Source organism: Ailuropoda melanoleuca, chromosome 13, assembly GCF_002007445.2.
Source record: "Ailuropoda melanoleuca isolate Jingjing chromosome 13, ASM200744v2, whole genome shotgun sequence".
NCBI classification, from domain to species: Eukaryota; Metazoa; Chordata; class Mammalia; order Carnivora; family Ursidae; genus Ailuropoda; species Ailuropoda melanoleuca.
The window spans coordinates 5462733-5477511 of NC_048230.1; positions in this window are offsets into that span (position 1 = coordinate 5462733).

Sequence of the window (14779 nt, forward strand, 5' to 3'; positions counted from 1 at the left end):
GAGAAAGAGAAAAAGAAAGATGTCGAGGGAAGGCTGGGGGTATGACCCCGGGAGAGGGAAGTAGGCACTCCCGAGCCCAGTGACCTTTTCCCCTCGTCTCTCTTTCTGGGCTCCAACCCTGAGACAGAATCGTGTTTGGTTCATACAGATTCAAAGAGCCTGACCCCACCGACTCAACATCAAGTTTCTAGATGACACCGTCCGTAAGTGTGTGGCTGTGTCCCCTGAGTGTGCTTGCTCACGGGGCCCAGAAAGCAGAGGGCCTGTGTGATGGGCATGCTTGTGCACAGGGCGGTGGCAGGAAGACTTGTTTGTACCCGTTCACAAACAGAGAAACTGAGGCTCAGCGTCTAAAAGACATGTCCATGGTCACCCCGGTCACCAGTGGCAACCTAAGCTATAGGACACTTAAGTTCTCAAAAAAAGCATTTCTCCCTTTCAAAATTCTATTCCTCATACGAAGACACAATTGTGTGGAAAGAAGTGTTTTCCAACTAGAAAATACGGTAATGGGAATTGTTCTCCTAGAGGATAGTGGTGCCCTGGGAGCTTCGGATCCCCTCTCTATGGATGTATCTCTTTCTTCTCTTCTCCCCTCTCCCTTTTCCCGCTGGGCTTTAGAACGAGGAGAGGGCAAGGCCCGGACATGAGAGAACATGTCAAGTGACATGAGGTTGGGGGAACATATGAAATAAAGTGCATCTAAGTGGCTTCAGCACCTAGTTAAGGGAAATGACAAGATGGGCTGTGTCAGGGGACAGGTGACAAGCAACTTACCTGAAGTGAAGTGGGTCCCTGCAACGTGCTCGGGAGAGAAACTATGGCCAAGATAGAGGAGAAGCGAAGGGTCGTCCAGGCACCGAATGGGGAGAAGTTGCCCCCGAGCCAGACACGGGGGCTCTGCACCTGTCTTCCGCCTCGCGCCTTGCCTAGATGCACCAGAAATTGCAAAGACTGACGTCTCGGAGAGGCCCCCCGTAGGCTGAGACCACGTGTCCCCTCTGCCCACCCTCCATCCCCACTGTATCCCTAGAGCAATCAGAATTCGACCGGATTTAAGGGGCAGACAGTAGCTGGGGCAGAAAGGAGGGAAAAGAAAGGAAGGGAAGGTGTTTGGAGTCCTCGTAGGGACACCAGGGACACGGGGACAATTTCACTAGGGATTGGATATGGAACAACTGGAACTCTCATCCACTGCAGATCGGAATACAAAATTAGACAATTTTGGACAACTTCCTGATGGATGAGCATAAAGTCAGATATCTGCCTCTCCTCTGCCCTGGTTCGTCTACTTCGAGATATTTACCAGAAAGAAGTGAAAACACATGACAGCTTTACTCCTCCCTGCCCCAAACTGGAAACAACAGAAATATGCACCAACAGGAAAAAGAAAAAACACACTGTGGAAGAGCCCTCAGCAGCAAAAGGGCGCCACGGATCCAGGAAAACACCTCAGTGAAGCTCGTGGCTGGGTGGAAGAGACCAGGCTCGCTGGGACCGTTCCATTTGCATCAAGTTCAGTGACAGGTCAGAAAAGCAATGGCCCAGGGACAGCACTGACTGGGAGGGACACGGAGGAGACTTCCGGACGCTGGAAATGTTCTGGAACTTGGTATGGATGGTGGCCACACCACTGTTTACAGACGTAAAAACTCAGCCCCCCCCCAAACTAGGATCTGTGCATTTTACTCCATAGAAAACACTATCTTGATAAAGTCCTGTTAATAAAACCAAAAATCCCCCCGAGCCAGGGGAGACGCAGGGACAGCTGGAGGTCCAGCAGACAAGCACTTTGGTATCAACATGCACCTTGGAGGTGAGTCACAGCTGGGAAACAAGCGTCGTAGGGCCCCCTGCTCCCACACTACTGGGTGGGGGGAGGCGGCAACAATCGAACCCAAAGGCTGATGCGTTTTCAGACTAATTAGGACAGAAGGGAGACATTTCAAGACAGCTTAACATCACCCTGTGGTCACCACCATCCATTCCCAGGGCCTGGGTCTGGTCTTAGGGGGATGAGAGGCAGCCCTCCAGAAAGTTCCTTCAGCGATTTTTTATTCCAAGTCCCAGACGCTTGTCTGGAGCTCTCTGATCTCTGCAGCGTAGACCAAAGGATCTGTTCACACCCATGAGGATGGCCACCGTCGAATAGGCAAGAAATGACAAGTGTTGAGGAGGACGAGGAGGAAGGAGCCTGGCGCTCTGTGGGCGGGCGTGGAAAATGGTGAGGCCTCTAAGGAAACTACCATGTGTGGCAGGGCAGCCAGTTCATAGATGGCCTTCTCGAGTAAATGCATCACCAGCTTCCAGCCCTCAGGTGGCCCCCATCCATGAGGTGCCCCTTTGATTTTATTTTTTAAAGATTTTAAACAATGTATTCATTTGACAGAGAGAGAGAGAGAGCACAAGCAGGGGGAACGGCAGAGGGAGAAGCAGGCTCCCCACTGAGCAGGGAGCCCGATGTGGGCTCCATCCCAGGACCGTGGGATCATGACCTGAGCCGAAGGCAGGCGTGTAACCGACTGAGCCACCCAGGCCCCCCTGAAATGCCCCTTTTAGAAAGTCTCGGGGAGCCTAGATAACTGGCCCATGAGGGAGCCTGCTTTTCCCATCCTGCACCCTAATTCCCTCCTAGCTACCCCCAAGGACCCCCCATAAAGGCAGAATTCCAGGTCTGTGCTCTCTCTCTCTCCCTACAGCCTCCCTGGGTGGTTCCCGTGTGCTGGGCACCCTCCCGTACTTATGAGCAAGAAACGTATTTTCAAACTTCCCCGATGGCTGTTGCTGAGCTGTGTCTCGAAGTCCTAAGAACCACCAGTGCCCCACAAGGGCTGGTCCTGCCGCAGCATTGGCTCCGATGGGGGAAATATCAGAGGGGGGTGGGGTGGGGCTCATCCCAAGTGGTATGGGGTCAATGAGCACCCAGGCCTTTCTAGCCCGCAACATCACTTATCGGCTGAGACCAACGCAACACCACAGTTTGGTGGTTCCTTAAAAAACCAAAGACAGACCCCATGATGCAGCGTTCCCATTTCACATGTTGCCGTCAAGGATTGAAAGCAGGGACTCGAAGAGATATTTAAGCGCCCATATTTATAGCAGCACTATTTATAATAGCCAAGCGAAGGGAGCTACCCAAGTGTCCATCGATGGATAAAGGGATTAAAAATGTGCGTGTATGAGTGTCTATATATACATATCACTGTGACTATTACACCGTCTCAAAAAGGAGGGAAGTTCTGACTTCCACTACAACATGGACGAAGCTTGAGGACATTATGCTGAACGACAGAAGCCAGTCACAAAGAGACAAACACTGCTTTTCCACTTGTAGACCTAGAGCGGTCGAAGTGATGGAAAAGAAAGCAGAATTGTGGTTGCTAGGGGATGGGTCCGGGGGATTGGGGCTTTGTTTCACAGGTACGGAGTTCCAGGTTGCAGGACGAAGAATGTTCTGCGGCGGATGGTAGCACGACAACGCGCAGTGCGGAACGCCACTGAACTGTACGCTTCGAAACGGTGAAGATAGTTAAGTTCTACGTTGTGTGTATTTTACTACAATGAAGATTTTTTGAGAATGTGGCTCTGATGGTCTCTACTGTCAGGACAAGAATCAGTCACTGCCAGGTCCCTATTCCATTTGGTGACACAGGGCGGAATCCAAAACATTTCCTGCCGGGCCCACAAGGGCAGGCGGGCCTGCTGGGAGTTCCCAGAGAGCCCAGAGGAGTGGACACCGGAAGGATGCAGTAGGGGAGGAGTGAGGAGGGAGAGGGGAGCGGGGCCAGGGCCCAGGGAGCCATGCAGCACCTGCGGAGAGGCCCCCGGGAACCCAGTCTCCCCACTACTTTGGAAGTTGTTGATTTTTAAATTGAGGTAGAAACCACAAACAGGAAAACGCACAAATCCTTCGTGTACGGGGTGAAACTTGCTGTCCATGTAAACGTTTATGTAACCACCACCGACATTAAGAACTAGCACGTCTCCCACCCCCAGAGGCGCGCTCAGGACCCGTCGCAGCCGGTACCCCCGAGAGGAACTACGATTCGGACTGCTCTCACTAGACACTAGCTGGCATATTTTTGAACTTCATGTCGATGAAATCGTATGGCATGTGCCCTTTGACGTCTGGCTCTTTTCACTTCCTGGGGTGTGTGCGAGATTTGTCTTTGCGGCCTGCTGTTCCTTTTAAGGCTCTCCCATCATTTACCCATTTGTTCTTCTGCTGCTGGAGATTTGTGCTGTTTTCAGCTTTCCTGCTACCACTCAAGCTGCTGTGAACAACAGTCGTGGGCGCATCTCTTGGCGCAGACGCATGGCGTCTGTGGGTCTCCCCGGGACCTGGGGTGTACAGGCTTCGCTTTGACGGCCCAGGAGGTTTTCCGCAGGCAACGAACACAATCCGATGTCAAGTTGTGGAGGATTACACTAACTTCCGTGTGAAGACGAGAGAAGCTTTGGCAATGGTGGGGGTCAGGGACTCACCTTACAGTCTTGCGCTAAGGAAAGTGTCTTGCACAAAACAGAAACTTAACAAAACATTAGCCCGCACTCTGCCTCTTCCTCTTTTCTTGTACAACCAGACAAAGTTGGGGTGACCTTGTACTTAATGAAGTAATGATAAGATTGTCTCAAACCACATTCCCCTGGGGGTGCCTGGGTGGATTATTTGGTTAAGTATCTTCTTTCGGCTCAGGTCATGATCCCAGGGTCCTGGGATCAAGTCACACATTGGGCTCCCTGCTCAGCCGAGGAGTCTGCTTCTCCCTCTCCCTCTGCCTGCTGCTCCCCAGGCTTGTGTTCTCTCTCTCTCTGTCAAATAAATAAACAAAATCTTTAAAACACATACACACACATTAGAAACCTTGAAAAAGTCCAAGGACCTCTGCCCGATTTTGGTGTGTGATGAAAAGATCAGATTCTCATGGGTGTTGGCTCCCAACTCCGTTTACACACATTTACGTAAATTAAGGGAGTTTCTTCCTCTTACCCTTCCTTCCCCTCCTCCCTGCCTGCCAGAGAATGTGCTCGTAACCACATCATTGTGCTGCTTCTCCGTTAGGCTGGTGAGAAAAATCCCATGCCTTGCAATCAGATGCAGGATTCGCTCCTGAATGTGCTGTAAATTCTAGAGCAACCACTGAAGAAATAAAACAGAGGATAAGCTAAGAAAAGATAAAATGTCGAAAAGATTACGTGGCATTTAAAGAAACCCATTTAATCCAAAAGGAATCAGAAAAAGAAGGAAAAGCTCAGCCACGGCAAATAGAAAACAAGTAACGTTGTCAGCTTAAACCCAACGGAATCCACGAGACCGTGAAATGGATCGGGCCGAAGCACTCCAAACCCAAGGCAGAGGTTATAATGCTGGATAAAAGCGCAAGACCTGGAGTGATGTTTTTAAAAATTCCAGTATCATTAACGTACAGTGTTGCGTTAGTTGAGGGGTACCATGGGGTGATCCGACAATTCTACACGTGGCTCAGTGCCCATCGCGGTAAACGCACTCTCAATCCCCTTCACAGAGCGGGGTATTTTTATGGGGACCTCTTAGTGAAGCCGGGACTATGTTTCTTGAATTCTCTGTCTCTCTCCCCCTCTCTCTGTTTTTGCATAATTCTGGATTTGAAGGGACCACTAAAGGAGTGTTGTAGGCAGTTTGCAAAGAGGAACTGAAGCTGTGTCCATACTCTTCCCGCACGTGGAAGGCTGCCACGCGTGCGTAACGTTGCTCTCCTGCTCTCTGTCCTGTTGGTGTGGGGAGGCGGCTGGGCCACCGCATCTCCTTTGGCTGCTCCTCATTCCGTTCCAGGGGCATGTTAACGTGTGTCAGCAAAGGCTCCTGCTTCTTTCGCAGGCCGCGCTCACCATCAAAGATAGAGGCTTGGAGGCAGAGGGAGAAAATGTGTTCTGTGCTCTCAATCTCACGGGTTCCAGTTTGCCCTTGCTCCACAACCACCCCTTTGCGTCCTGTCCTCTTCCTGACCTGCGTGCCCTGCTGCCTTCCGACTGTAACAGCCGGCAGAGAAGGCTGCTTGACAAGCTCCTAAAATGACAGATTCCTAGTAACCACGTGCTACTCCGATTCCTGTAAACCCCATTGGAAATTGTTCTGGTAGTTTCTCCCAAAGTTACGCATACCTTCCTTATGACCTAGAAATTCCACTCTGCGGTGTTTACTCAGAGTAAATACAATCGCAGGTCCACACCAAGGCTGTGTAAGACTTTCATAGCCGCTTTTATGTATTATAGCCCAAGTAGTCACCAAAAGACAAATAGATGAACACGTTGTAGTAAAGTCACACAGCAGGATACACTAATAAAATGAAACAAACTGCTGATACACACAAGATAGGTCAGTCTCAAAGATACTACACTGAGGAAAAGAAGGCAGACACAAAATGCACACAGTGAATGCTTCCCTTTCTGCGAAGGTCTGCAGCAGACATGAGTAACGTCTGACGAAAGAGATCCAACAGTGGTTGCCCCTGGGAACGGGTGGGAGGGATCTTTCTGGGGTGATAGAGATGCCGTCTCCGTAAGATCATGGGCCATTGGGTGTAGGTACTTGTCAAAACTCACGGAACCATACACTTACGTTCTGTCCTTTTCACCTGTGTGCAAAGGAAACCTCAGTTTCTAACAACCAGCTTGAGAGAGGCCCAAGGAACTCAACTCCATGTGTATTTCAAAATTACAAAAAACAATTTTTTAAAGCAAAAACAGACCCTGCTCTATGTCAGCAGGAAAGACATCCTATACAGTGTTCCCCACCTTTCTGCCAGGGGATATGTACCTCCCAGGACCCCCAGGAGGTGCCTGAAACCCCAGATACTGCACCTGCCGTATACATATTGCACTTTTACCTGTATATACGTACGTACGATAAAGCTTCATTTATATGTTAGGCACAGTGGAAGATTACAATAATAAAAAAACAGAACAATTACAATACCGTAATAAAAGTCATGTGACTGTGGTTTCTCTCTCTCTCGTAAAATACCATACTGCACCCCCTTCCTCTTCTTGTGCCATGAAATGGTAAAATGCGTGCATGCAGAGGTGAAGCGAGGGGAGGGACGCAGCATTAGGCTTCTATGGACCTCTGGATGGTACGCTGGAAGGAGGGTCATCGGATTCCAGACCAGAGTTGTCCCCCAGTAACCGACACTGTGGATAAGGGGGCGCGACTGCATTCCCTGTGAAGAGACCATGCAGTGTGACATCCCCACCAATGATCAGCTAGCCTGGTTGGGACATCCTGTGGGCCTGGCTGCCTCTCCACCTTCCTGGGCATTTCAAGGGGAAGCATGGACGTGGTGTATGGAGAACAGCCTCCCTCAGCTGTCTTCCCATGGCCTCAGGGAAGTCCCTCCTCCGGCTCCTGCCTTTCCTCTTAGTCTCTTCTCGGTTAAGGCTTGATGGCTCGAATGGGCTCTCCTACCAGGGTTACACACGGGGCAAATGAACGGCAGCCAGACTTCCTTGGAGTGACTCTGGGACACCCAATGGTGAGCTCCACTGCACCCCAGGTCTGACTTTCCTCTCCAGGGGCTGCTGACTTACTCCTTCTCAGAGCAGGAATCAAAACTGAACAGTGATTTAGAAGGAATGGGGGAGGGGGGGGAAGGCTTATCTTGAAAGGGGAAGGGGACGAGGACCCCTTCGTGAGGCAGGGCAGCTACGGTGGCAGGACAGGGTTGCAAGATTCCCCGGGCTTGGCTCCCTTCCCACCTTTACCCTCCGCCCCTCCCAGCCCAACGCTCACTGGCAGAGCCCAGGTCTTGGCCTGATAAGAAGGAATCGAAACTATTCAGAACTCAGGAAACTCCTGTTGCTGGAATCCACTGCTTTCCAGGAAAAGGAGGCTATAGATAGACCACAAGAGTAACTCTTCTGGGAGCCCTGAAGCAAATACCCCCAGCAATGGGGTAGGGTGGAAACATTTAGCGGAGCGATACTCCAACTTCGGTGAGATTGGGTAGTTTGGAGGTGAGTCTGGATATCTGCCTTCCCAACAGGCACCTCAAGCAGATCTGGGTTTTGTGGGACTCTAATTACAAATCCGGGGGGCATGTTAAAGAAAAAGAATACCTACTTAACTAAAACAGATGACCAAATTAACACAGCGTAGGGCCCCGCCCACAGCCTGCACAAGCAGGCGCCCAGCGGTCGGAGCCTCTTAGGCTGCTGGTGAGTCCGCCTCTGAGCCCAGAGGATTCCGATGTCAGGGGAAGGTGGAGCTCCATTGAAGAAGCACAGACTTGCTAGCACTTCCATTACAAGCATTTACTGAGCACCCGCTGCATGCCCAGCACTGCGCTTGGCTCTGGGGACCACAGACCAAACGGGCATCCTCCTTTCCCTCTGGTGGCTCATCAGTCATTAGGGTTGGTGGGGATGCAAGTTATGAAACGCACTAATGGGCTATAAAGGAGGCATATTCAGCTTTCAGTGGGGGCCCAGCTGCTGAGTGAGACCGGGCAGATTTCTTGAACTCTGTAGGCCTCAGTTTCCTCGTCTGTTAGATGGAGTTCATCATGGGTCTTATTAGGTTGTCGTGAGGGCTAAGGGAGCCAATGCTTGGAAGGCACAGAGCAAGCGTGCCTGAAATTGTATCTGTTTGTTTATAATTCTTATCTGTGGGTGGTGAGGCCACATGGCCCTTCGGCTGAGTCTTGAAGGAGTGGCGATATCCCCTTCACGGAAGGCAGGGATAAGGAGTGGCAGAGCCTGCCGCAACCTTGGAGTCAAGCACGTTCAAGGTCACTCGGTGGGGAACCATGTGAGCAGCCATATAGCGCCAGGTGTACAAAAGATTAGTGTCCTGTTACTTAATTAGCCAGACACTGCTGTCTCTGCCTTTAGTCCCTGTGTGACTAGCCTGGGACTAGTCTTACTTCCCAATTTCCTTTTAATGAACTTATATGCATTTATTTTTAAAAGCAAACTTCAGGGGTTCCTGGGTGGTTCAGTTGGTTAAGTGTCTGCCTTCAGTTTAGGTCATGATCCTAGGGGTCCTGGGATCGAGTCCCGCATCAGGCTTCCAGGAGCCTGCTTCTTCCTCTGCCCCTTGCCCCCCGCCCCATGCTCTCTCTCTCTCCTAAATAAATAAAACCTTTTTAAAAAATTAATTTAAAAAAATAAATAAAAGCAAACTTCATGGTCATCACCATAAATGAAAGCCACCACCACTTACATGAATAAAAGCTCCTGGTAGGCAAAATGGGTGAAGGCGATCATGTAAATTTTGGGGTGATACAAACATTCAAACCACTGCAGTTAACAAATACCCCAAACATCATAAATTCCAGAAAAACATTATTTTTTTATTAATTTCCTGGCACTATAATACTTTCCTACTTTTTTGGCTGCACACTCTTTGCTTCTTGTGTGATGAAGATTTGACGTATTTTCCATAAAGGAAATAGAAAGGTCATTCTTTCTTTCCAATGGCCTGCTTCTTGAATGCCACTGAGTGTGCACCCTGGGGACCAGGCAACGTAGGACATGCTCCTTTGGGATGCACTTCTGGCCCTGCAACTTTGTATCTGGACCCAGGTGAGTTGGCACAATGGGTGGGAGGAGGGTTCTAGAAGCCATTCCTAAACTGGGATGGCTGGAAATAACTGAATTATTCACGGAAGTGGCTACGAACCACATAAATATATCCCACCTAGAAGAAACGTATGCGCAACTCAACAACTCTTAGCCCGATCCCCAAAATGTATATGGCCTCTCCAATATTACCTGACTCAAGAGGCCATATGACAGAGGGGAAGTCAGAGGGGAAGAAGACAGTAGTGTTAATCAGTTCATTCAAGGGGCTCCTGGGTGGCTCAGTTGGTTGGGTGTCTGCCTTTGGCTCAGGTCATGATCTCGGGGGTCCTGGGATCAAGCCCCCCATTGGGCTCCCTGCTCAGTGGGGATCCTGCTTCTCCCTCTGCCCCCCCAACTTGCTAGTATTCTCTCTCTCTCAAATAAATAAATACAATCTTTAAAAAAAAAACCCAGTTCATTCAATACATCTTACCTCTTGCAAATGTTACAAACACCTGTGGCCACGAAAACCCATTGCCTATGTATGCAGTGAAGAGCCCTGAAGTTCAAGCTTCTCAGTGGCCCCACCTCTAGGTTCTGTTGCTAAACCTGCCAGGGAGACAGATGATGGTTGGGCTGGCAGCCAGTGTTGCTTGCCACAGGAAGATGAAACCCGGTTTGGCTATTGCTCCTGGCCCCAGCCCGGGCCCTGCCCCTTCCCAGTTCCCAATGCCTCCTTCCTTCCCTACGCTGCTTTCAGGAGCTAAGTCCCTCTTCGTGTACCGGGAACACTCCCCAGGAAAGGAAGCAGTGTTTATGGACACCAGAGTGCTGTCTGCCCGGCAGGGGGCTAAGGATTTGACATCTGTCGCCTCTGGTCCAGCTCCTGGCAGGTCTGGCTGCGCTGAATCATTGACAAATCTACAAATCAGAGAAGTGTCCTGCGCCACACCTGTAACGAGCAGCCAAACCAGGACAAAAATCAGGTCAGCCCGGCTCATAGGTCCGGGTGCTCCCCGAGCTGCCCCCAACAGCCCCTCCCTCCATTCTGGTGTCGGTGGAAGAGGTGGCCTGAGCAACCAGCCCCCAGCCGCTGACCTGCTGAGCTGATGTCCCCAGGGCTGCTTCATCTCGTCTGTGTGCAGTCACGGGGCCACCCTCACCAATCCCCTCCCATTCCACGCGGCTTTGGGAAGCAACAGAGAGGGCCTGGCTTTTCCTTCCCAGAATTAATCCACACAGGAGAGCTTGTTCCCTCTGAGAGCTTACATTCTAAGGGCTAGAGCACAAAGGATCTTTAAAGATATTCTTCTGATGGCCTGTAACAGTAATGGCACCCAAAGAGTTACGCTTCCCTGTCTATGCTGCTCACAGTGAGACTTTGCTCTTGTGCAAGAGGTGGAGTCAAGGGGCGCCTGGGCGGCTCAGTCGTTAAGCATCTGCCTTCAGTTCAGGTCATAACCCCAGGGTCCTGGGAGCGAGCCCCGTGCATCAGGCTCCCTGTTCCGCAGGGAGCCTGCCTCTCCCTCTCCCTCTGCCCCTCCCCCTCACTCGTGCTCTCTCTCAAAATAAATTTTAAAAATCTTTAAAAAAAAAACAACCAATGGCATCTTCTTTCCCAGTCCCAAATAGGGTTTGGCTCATGACTTGCTGTGGCCAACAGAATGCGTAAGTGATATTGTGCCATTTCTGGGGTTGGGCCTTAAGGTACCATACAGTTAAATGGTAAGAGGATAATCATGTGTATTTTATGACATTTAAGAGGTGGGGGTTGGGGAGAGAAGGCTCTTAGGCTCCAGCGAAAGTTCTGAGTCCACAACAGGCCCAGTTTGTGTTAAAAGGAAGATGGGCGCTGGCAGGAGGTGATGCTACTAGAGGCTACTTCTAGATGCTACGAGACTTTCTTCTTGAGGTCCTCACACGGATCTAAAGATAACTTGGAAAGAGAATCACTTTCTCACTGTGACTTTCACAAATAAATCTACATCTTTTGTGTCTCGGTTCTGCCTAAAGACATCTTAAGGACTTACCAGTAAGCAGGGACCTCTCACTGGGCGGCTCCCAGCTGGGAGGACAGTGGCGATGTGTTCTGGGACAGACAGGGGAACAGAGGGTCAGGCCCTCCTTGGGCAGTCCTGTTGAAGCGAGCGGGATCTGCGGGAGGGCTGGGGACTGTCCAGTCCCCAAGGTGAAGAAATGTTAACGCAGGGAGGTGGGGGCAGACTCCTGAGCTCTGGTATGTAAGTTGCCCCCACACATCTATCCGACTCGGGCACTGACAGAGGACAGCCACTTGCCCCAAAGTCCAATGACATGTCAGGCTCCCACCATCGACCCTGTGCCTTGGGGAGGGGGGCCGTGGTTTATGGTGAGTCAGGGCACGACCCCAGAGCACGCAGTGCGTAGCAGTGGGGAGGAGGGTGAGCGCACAGCCTTGCCCCTGGTGCTGGGCATTGGGGTCCGCTGGTCCTCTGCCCAGCTGCCTCCCGCCCGCACCCAGAGCTGGGCCAGAACGTGCGACTACCCATCTGCAGACTGGTTTCATTGGTCCTACACACAGAATAAAAAAAAATGCAAGCCGACTTTTGGGAATTGGGAGATTTCACATAAAAAGCCAGACTTCCAGCTCCTCTTAAAGACAAACAGAAGAAGAATGACAAACAAAAAGGAAGGTCTGGCAACACCAGGCTCTCGTTCCCAGGAGGAAACAAGTCAGCAGAGCTGGGGAGCAGCTGTTGCAGAGAGCACACTCTCCAATCCCCCATAGCCCCCACCGCCCTCCTGGGAACAAACGTTAGGACAAGCACGAATTCCCACTGGGTGTCGGCCACATCCTCAGTCAGGCGTGTTGCTCTCACGCCTGCCTCTGAATCGGCTGCCTGCAGCGAGCTCCTTTCTCCTGCAAACCGGCTGGTACTTGGCCCCTAGAGCAAGTTTTAGCTGCTTTCATCAACCACTGCTTCCAACTGGCCCCTTGGGCTTCCGGCACAGGAAGGGGCCGTTTCAGGGTCACACACACTTTCTGAGAGTCTCGCTTCTAAAGACACAAAGCTCCTGTGGACAGTTTGAGATATGCACTCCTGAAGACTGGATTTATTTGAGTTCTTTTCCGCCTAGCAGTTAAGGGATGGAAAAGAGAGTTCGTTCTTCCAATTACAAAGCTCTCCTCCAAGGATACAACTTAAAACTGAATTCCCAAGGACTCAGTGGCATTACCATCTCCCACTATTTTGGCAGCTGGTGGTACCCTGTCTTTCTCCTCCATACACCAGCTCCCAGTGCCTGCCAGCACTGCCCCTAACCCCCACTATACCCCAGGGAAGTCCTCTCTCTCCTGTGCCCAAACCTGGAACCATCTACTCCCGCAGAGGCCTGCTCGAATGCAATAGCATACAAAAATCCAATTTCAGAGTACAGAGGTAATTAGGGAATGTTAAATACTAAACAGTATGCCAAAGAGCCCCTGCGTGCAAATGCTCCCTCCCCCTTTCTGAGCCAACCAGGGATCTTAAAGGGACCCCCACCAGAGCCTCACTGTCCTGGCTAGACTTTAACCTAACTGCTCTCCGGCCCTCCAGATGTCCATTGCTTTTATTTAGCACCTTCTCGAAAGATAAAAATGGCCTACCAGAAAGAAAAAGAAACCCAGCAGCCAGGTGTCTTATCAAAAATCACCAGGGAAAACATGCTGGATATGATAGTTATAAAAAAGCACCCCCCCAAGTCTCCATAACTGGGGACTTTCAGCTTTACCACTGGGTCCTCAAGAATGAAGACACATTTTAAATTTTCCTCGTCCCTGCCCTTATTCATTTCTACAGCAAGGCGTGCGGCTGGGCAATGTCCCCCTGCCCATGCAGAGCTCACCTGGATGGCCCTGAGCATGGCCCTCCCCCTGCTCCACTCTATCAGTAGCAGGGCAGACATTTGGGGAGTTAACCTGGACACTCACCTCTTCCCCACATCCAACCAAACTCAGGTCATTATCCTCTTGCCTCTGGTTCAGCCCCACTCCTGTCCCTATGTATCTAAGACATAAATCTACATATGGCCCTCCTCTGCTCAACAATCTTCTGTGGCTCCCCAGGGCTGCTGTGTTTAAAGTCTGAACTCCTTGGCTTGGCACCTGCAGGATCCTCTCCGGCTCCAATCTACTCCCCAAGTTCCATCGCACAACAGTTTGAATACTCATGATTTCCTAAGCATACCACGTGTTCTTTGTCTTCCAAAGACCTCTGAGCCTTTGCATATGCCGTTCCTACAGGGTAGATGCCCTGCTCTTGTTTATTTGCACCTCTGAGCCTTTGCATATGCCGTTCCTACAGGGTAGATGCCCTGCTCTTGTTTATTTGCACCAGGCATATTACACACCATAAAAGCTGCAAGGCCACTTCCTCCACGAAGCCTGCCAGGCAGACTGAGGGACCCTTTCCTTGGGCCGCTTGGCACTCACAGCTGAAGGCAAGGGCACTACCACCTTTCTATCCGTGTTCTAGCACTTAGCGCCACCTTCAGAGCACGGGTGCTCCGTGAACGACTGGTCAGTTCCTCGACTTCTGCTGAGTCGAAGTTCTGGAGTCAAATCCGTGGCCACCTTCCGGCTGTGTCATCTTGGGTATCTTAACCTCATGCCCCAGTTTCCTTAGCTGAAACATCACAACTCCTGCCTCATGGCGTGGTTGTGAGGATTACACTGAGGTGGGGGGTGATGGATACGAAACACCTCCCTGGCTCAGAGGAGGGCCTTGCAAATGCTGGCTCCCCTTCCCCTCCATCTGTCCTGCCTACTCCAACCTCGAAGGCACCTCTCTACATGGCTGGAAAGGAGAGGCTCCTAGAAATAAGATTCACATAAATGAGCACTCCACTGCCCACAGCCTCCACGAGGCAAAGAGAGACACTGGCAGGGTCTGGGTCTGCTCACGAGCTGTTGCTGTTGGAGGCTGGGTGACAGTCCTCTGATGCCGCTCTGTCTCCTTCATCTGCCTTCCAGGTCCATGGATACCTTCTTTCTTTGGAAGGAGCTCCTAAAGGGGGTCCAGACCCCTGTCCCTCCACCCCCATTCCTGTTCCCTCATGCCATCCACCCGAGTAGTTCCTCACACTCATCTGGAACTGACCCAAGTAGACACAAGCCCCAGACACCTTGGTACAATTTTATTCACAAACTCCGGACACCCGGGCTTGGCCTGGCACAAAGGATGTGTTCTTGCCAGTGGCAAAAAACGGATACAGCACG